This window comes from Vicia villosa, unplaced genomic scaffold (assembly GCF_029867415.1).
Source record: "Vicia villosa cultivar HV-30 ecotype Madison, WI unplaced genomic scaffold, Vvil1.0 ctg.001098F_1_1, whole genome shotgun sequence".
Lineage (NCBI taxonomy): Eukaryota > Viridiplantae > Streptophyta > Magnoliopsida > Fabales > Fabaceae > Vicia > Vicia villosa.
Window position 1 is genome coordinate 547558 of NW_026705478.1, and position 6918 is coordinate 554475.

The following is a 6918-nucleotide window of genomic DNA, read 5'->3' on the forward strand; positions in this document are numbered from 1 at the left end:
AATGATCATAACACTTAGAAAATGATGGGATCTCAGAGGTCAAAAATTGGGGTGCAACAACAGTCTTAAGCAATATCCGAGAGCTTGGTTTGGCAGATTCAATATTATAACACAACAATTTGGTATGGTCTGTAGTGTAGCTGACCATTCTGTGTTTTGTCGTCACTTAGACCAAGGGTGTATTTATCTCATTATGTATGTAAATGATATTTTCATAACAAGTAGTGATCAACAGTGAATACTTCAATTGAAACAACATCTCTCGAATCAATTTCAGACAAAAAATCTTGGTAAACTCCATTATTTCTTGGGTATTGAGGTAGCTCAATCTAAATATGGTTTGGTGATTTCTCAGATGAAATATGCTATGGATATTTTAGAAGAAACAGGTTTGTTGAACGCTAAACCAGCTGATACTTTTATGGATCAATGTGTCAAACTCCTATCCAATCAGGGGGGCTCTATCTGACTTAGGAAGGTATAAGAGATTGGTTTGCAAATAGAATTATCTCACAGTCACTCACCTGACCGAACATTTCCTTTGCAGTTAGTGTGGTAAGCCAATTCTTAAATTCTCCTTGCCAAGAACACATGGATACTGTTGTCTGGATTTTGAGATACAACAAATATGCTCCAAGAAAAGGACTCGTGTATGACGGAAAATGAAATACTTAGATAGTTGGATACTCCGATGTTGATTGAGAAGGGTCATCCGTTGATATATGACCACCTCTATTTGGATATCCTTGAAAAGTAAGAAAAAATGTAGTTGCAAGATCAAACGTCAGGGCAGAGTATAGGGCCTTGGCAATGGCAACATGTGAACTCAATTGGTTAAAACAGTTGCTCAAAGAACTTCAAATTGAAGAAGCAATACCAATGACACCTGTTTGTGATAATCAGGCTGCATTACACATTGCTTCAAATCCAGCCTTCCATGAGAGGACCAAACATATTGAGATAGACTGTCACTTTATCAGAGAGAAAATTGAGTCAAGCGACATTGTCACAAGCTTTGTCAACTTTAATGATCAGCCGAAAGATGTGCTTACAAAATCCATGCGAAGTCCCAATACTAATTAAGCTAAATACCATTTTTGGTCCCTTAAGTTTACCTCGGGGTCCATTCTAGTCCCTTATCTTTAAAAAGTTCCAAAGTGGTCCTTTAATTGTTCAAAAAGATCCACGTTATTTAAGTTCTCTCCATACTCTGATCAACTCTCCATCTTTACTATTGGCCCATTCAACTTTGTCCCGCAGTTCCTACATAGAAAACACAAAAAAAAAAACAATCTTAGAAATGCAAAAATAACAGGTTCACATCTCAAATACTGACATCTGTCTGTCACAAAAAAAATCAGAGTTATTGTGCCCAACATGTGAAAATTTCAACAGATGTCAAACTCTTGAAAACATTAATTTGACATTCCATTTCACAAGTTAAACTATAATTTTTATCCCTAAGTTCTCTCATATAACAATTTAATACACATGATAAAAATTAAAACTTTATTCTTCAATACACAAAAAACATAATCAGAAATCACCATCGACGGTGGTTAGAACTTAGAGCTTAGAATTTACCTTCCATTTGATAAAATATTCTTCCTCTTTCTCAACAAAAACCCATTAAATTTCTCAATCTCCACCTCCAAGAGCCTTAGAAAATCGTCAACCTCTTTGGAAACCTGGCCTTCAATCACACCGTCATCATCCAAACATCTAGACATGACAATAAAACCCAGACCCATGGGTACCCACCCGAACCCGCCCCGAAGTTGACGGGGAAAACCCGCTTTGACTGGGTTTGGGTTCGGGTTTGGGTTTTCCCCGATTAGAAAACATGGCGATGGGTCGGGTAATGGGGACACTAGTACCCACCCCGAACCCGCCCCGTTTATTTCAATATGTACATTATTATTTATATTCATAATTTATATTATTAAATATGTGGCTAATGTTTTAATAATTTGATTTGTATTTATTATTTTAAATATTTGAAATATATGTATGAAATTTTTGAGATTGTTTTATTTTGTTATTTATAATGTAATTTGATTTTTGAAAAAGTAAATATTTTTATTTAAAAAATTGATTTTACGAAAATACATGGTGGCGGGGCGGGGATACCCGAACCCAACCCGAACCCGTTAAAGACGGGTTTGGGTTTTAATTCCCCATCCCCGTTTGGGTTTGGGGCGGGTAACGGGGATTGATTAGAGATTTGGGTTTGGGTTTGGGGGAGGTAAAAACCGTCCCCGACCCGCCCCGTTGTCATGCCTACAAACATCGGCGTTTAGAAGAAGAAGAAGAATCATCTTTAGGAACAATGAGTTTCAACTGCTTCTTGAGATCCTTGTAGGAGAGAAACTTGTAACACCAATCCGGTAACGTTTGTGCGATTTGGTTGTTGAGAATCTTCCAGAACTTCATTTCTTAATAATTGATTATGCGTTTTGCGTTAACGAAACTCGGTTTTGGTTAATGGTTTATGGAACAATAATAATAATAATAATTTGGATTAGAGATTAGGAATTGTTAAGAGGAGAAAATGGAGAAAATATATAAGGACATGTTTGGTTCTGGAATTGGAATGTTCTTGAAGAGAGAATAATATAATGGAATATACTTGCTCTTTCTTATCTACGTATGTTTTTTTTACTTTTGTAGTCAAACAAATATAAATATTTATTTACATGAAGATGAAACTAAATTAATTTACAGAGAACTTAAATACACATGGAGTTGGGTGGCCTAGTGGTAGAGATGATGTGCAGTTGACGGAAAGGACTAACGTGGACCTTTTTGAACAATTAAAGGATCACTTTGGAACTTTTTAAAGATAAGGGACCAGAATGGACCCCGAGGTGCACTTAAGGGACCAAAAAGGGTATTTAGCCTACTAATTATATATGTGGCAAGCTTGGTGCATTTAATTTATATGCTCATGCTTCAGGGTATATCATGTAATTAGTTGTAATATCTCTATATATAATAAAGTCTCTATAGTGCTTTACAAAACACACAATTTATTCATATGTCTCCCAGTCTCTTGTATTTTAATAGCTGAAATTACTTCATCGGTAATAGTTTATTTTATGTGTTTTGATGTTTTGCCGCATTTTTAGATATTTTCATTTTATTATTTTATCATATTTGATTTCCCTCACAATTATCCCTGATTCTCTCTTAGATTGAAATCATTCACAATGTTTTTTAAAATTGAGCAATTAATCAAAAGTCAACGTTATGTACAAGTTAGAGATTTCAAGCAAGATTTTTATACAAACTTGATTCGAGTTACTACTTTGCTTTACTCAAATAATGACACTAAAAGGCTTATTTGATTCAAGGTCTTGACTGACTCGAATTAAAAGGCACCTTGACTCGAGTCATAATTATGTTTGACCAGAATCATAAATGATCTCAAAATTTTGAAATTTCATTCGGAATATGTGACTTGAGTCATGGATTTTCTTGACTGGAATCACATGATTCAAGTCATCACTCGAAACAAACAAGCTAAATTATGATTTTATCGTCTTGATTCAAGTAACTCTTTCATTTGATTTAAGTCATCATTTTGGATTTTAACTGGAATCACATTGCCAATTTTTCACATTTTTTGTACCTTATCTCTAGTACATATAAAAAGCAAAATTTCTCCTTATCTAGATAATAACTTTGAAAAAATAATTTTATGCATAACTTGCAACAAAGTTTTTAAAATCTCACAATCTTTTAAAAAACAAGAGTGTTTTGTCAACCACACATACTTTATTTCAAATTAACCTTGAAGTAAAACTTCTTTCTTTAGTTGATTTTTTGAGTGTGAACAAATTGTGTGTGAGATTCATAAAAAAAAAATATACATCTTTAACCTTTAGTAAAAAACACCATTGTTGTGGTTACTCAAGTCTAAAAAGAGAGTGTGGGAGGTATAGATGTTGTTGGGTGAGAATATGAGATAGAAACGGTCTAGGGGGAATTTATTTGACCGATTCTCTAAAATAGATTATCAGAGGTTTTTCAAAATTGTGTGTGGAAGGTTTAAAACGAAAAATAGAAAAATTATACTTTTATTGGAATATTGATCACGTTACCACTTATTCAATTCACAAATACCAACGATGGTTTATGATGATACAGAAAAGGTAATCAATTAATTCAGTTGTATATTGCATGAGTTATGTTCATACAACAATTCAATGTTAATGGATTCTAACCTTAATAGTTTTTCATATATCAATCAACACTAAAGCTCGATTAGGCACCAATTCTAACTTATACCATTTTTTAAGTGTCTAATCGATTATATTTATAGGCCAATCAATTAGATGATTCCTAATCAAGTCTCTAATGGACATTGATAGTCTCTTAAAGATTATTATTGGCTCTATATCTAAACTTTCAATTTTGGCATTGGCATTGTCTAACCGATTATCCTAATTGATTAGGTCATTTATTTCGAACACTAGCAATTCCATGTCAGGTTGTTGTGCTTATCTGGAGACAATTTGCTTTTTTGGTCAACAAAATGACAACCAAATATATCTCGTTCTGGTGCTGAAGCAGAATATTGTGGTGTTGCTAACATTGTTTTTGAATTTTGTTGGCTTGTAAATTTACTCTCATAACTTCAGTGTCCTCTCATGAAAGCCACTTTGGTCTAATGTGAAAATGTTAGTGTTGCATACTTATCATGTAATCCCATTCAACACCACTACACGAAACAGATTAAGATGTATATTTTTATACGTGAAAAGGTTGCTCAGGTACTTGTCATACATGTTCATCCCTGTTAGCAAATAACTAACATCTTTGTAATTTTACAAAGGTCTTTCTTCTACAGTTATTTGATGACTTTAAAGATAGTTTTAAAATTCATCAATCTCTAGTTTTAACTGTGAGAACATATTAGAATATCGAATATTTTTTATAATATCCCTATCAAATATCTAGCCAATTAAGAAACAAAGTGATCAAAACCATCAAGCTACTCAAACTAAGGTCTTTAATGCAAATAATGTTTATTGTTAAAGAGTCTCAAGTTGGAAATATGTTCTTAACATATTGGTTATAAGTGGGAGAAATCTTCACCTTACAAATCAATTTTACAAAAATGAGTTAGGCCTAATCCAAATACTAAAATGGTAACAGAGCTATCTAAGGTTCATCGGACCACCTGTTATCTAATTACCTATCATCTATATCCATGCACCAAATTCAATATTATTAAACATGAGATTGTGTGTGTTAAAAAGTCCCACGTTGAAAAATATATAATTTTAACATATATTTATAAGTGTGAGTATTTCTCAACTTATAAACCAATTTTATAAAAATGAGTTAAATTTATCCCAAATCCTAAAATTCATGATAAACGCTTATTGAACATCTTTTGAAGTAATAGTATTAAAATATTTACTATAATTGTCTACAAATATTAAATTAAGAAATCAACCAATTAAAAAAATTTATTGTTTAGAATACCCATTTTAGAGTGACTCTCATAAGTCTCTGTTGTGAAAAACGATACCAATAACAAAGTATAATAGGGAATTAGAGAGGATAAGAAGAACACAAGAATTGGTTATAACTGCTATTCTTTCACTTTCTCTTAAATCAAGATTACAAGTTTACAAGAATAACAAATAACCTCTCTCACCCTAAATTAGGATTTGTAGCTTAGCAATGATGAGAGACTAGTATGCTATTTATAATAAAACCTAACATACTAACTAATGGGCTTTTTCAGCAAGGCCCATTACACAAGCCAACTTAATAAACAAGCTAACTTAACAAATTAGGGTTTAAACACTAAAACCTAATTTAACATGCTAACAACCCTAGCATCTTCGACATCTGCATGCTAGACATAGCTTCGACTACAGCATGCACACTTCGACACCAGCATGTGAACAACCTTCGACTTCATGCTTAACTCTGTCGAACTGTCGAACCAAGAAGCTACCCTTCGGCTATACTAGAGTTCGATCCAATATCTCACAAATCTCCACCTTGGATCTAACTCTACAACATCAAGGGAACAAACTAGCTTTCTTCATGCAGCTTTATCAACTGCATACAGTGGAAAAACTTGCAACTCGGCAATGTCTTGGTGATCATATCAGCAGCATTGTCTTCAGTCGAAACCTTCAGCACTTGGACTTCTCCACGCTCGATTACTCCTCTGACGAAATGCAGCCTCACATCAATGTGCTTAGTTCGCTCATGATAGGCTGAATTCTTCGACAGGTGTATTGCACTTTGACTATCACATTTAACAGTGATACCTTGACCTTGAAGTTTCATCTCCTTTGCAAAACCTTCAAGCCACAATGCTTCTTTCACAGCTTCAGTGAGAGCAATATATTCCGCTTCAGTGGTTGATAGAGCAACAACCTTCTGAAGAGTTGCTTTCCAACTAATTGCTGTGCCAAACATAGTGAAAACATATCCAGAAATAGAATTTCTAGAATCCATACAACCTGCATAATCAGAGTCGACATATCCTTCGATTGCTGCTTTACTATCTTCACCCAAGGCTCCACCATAAATTAAGACTCTGTTTAGAGATCCATTTATGTACCTTAAAATCCACTTCAATGCTTGCCAGTGAGCCTTTCCAGGATTCGCCATGTACCTGCTTACAAGACTTACTGCGTAAGCTATGTCGGGTCTAGTACAGACCATAGCATACATCAAAGAACCAACTATATTAGCATATGGGATGCTATTCATATAGGCTCTTTCGACATCAGTACTGGGACACTGATCAATACTCAGCTTGAATTGAGGGTTTGTTGGAGTCACAACTGGCTTCGAATTCGACATACCAAACTTTTCAAGAATCTTCCGTAGATATGCCTCTTGAGATAGGCATAACTTCGACTTCTTTCTATCTCTTCGAATGTC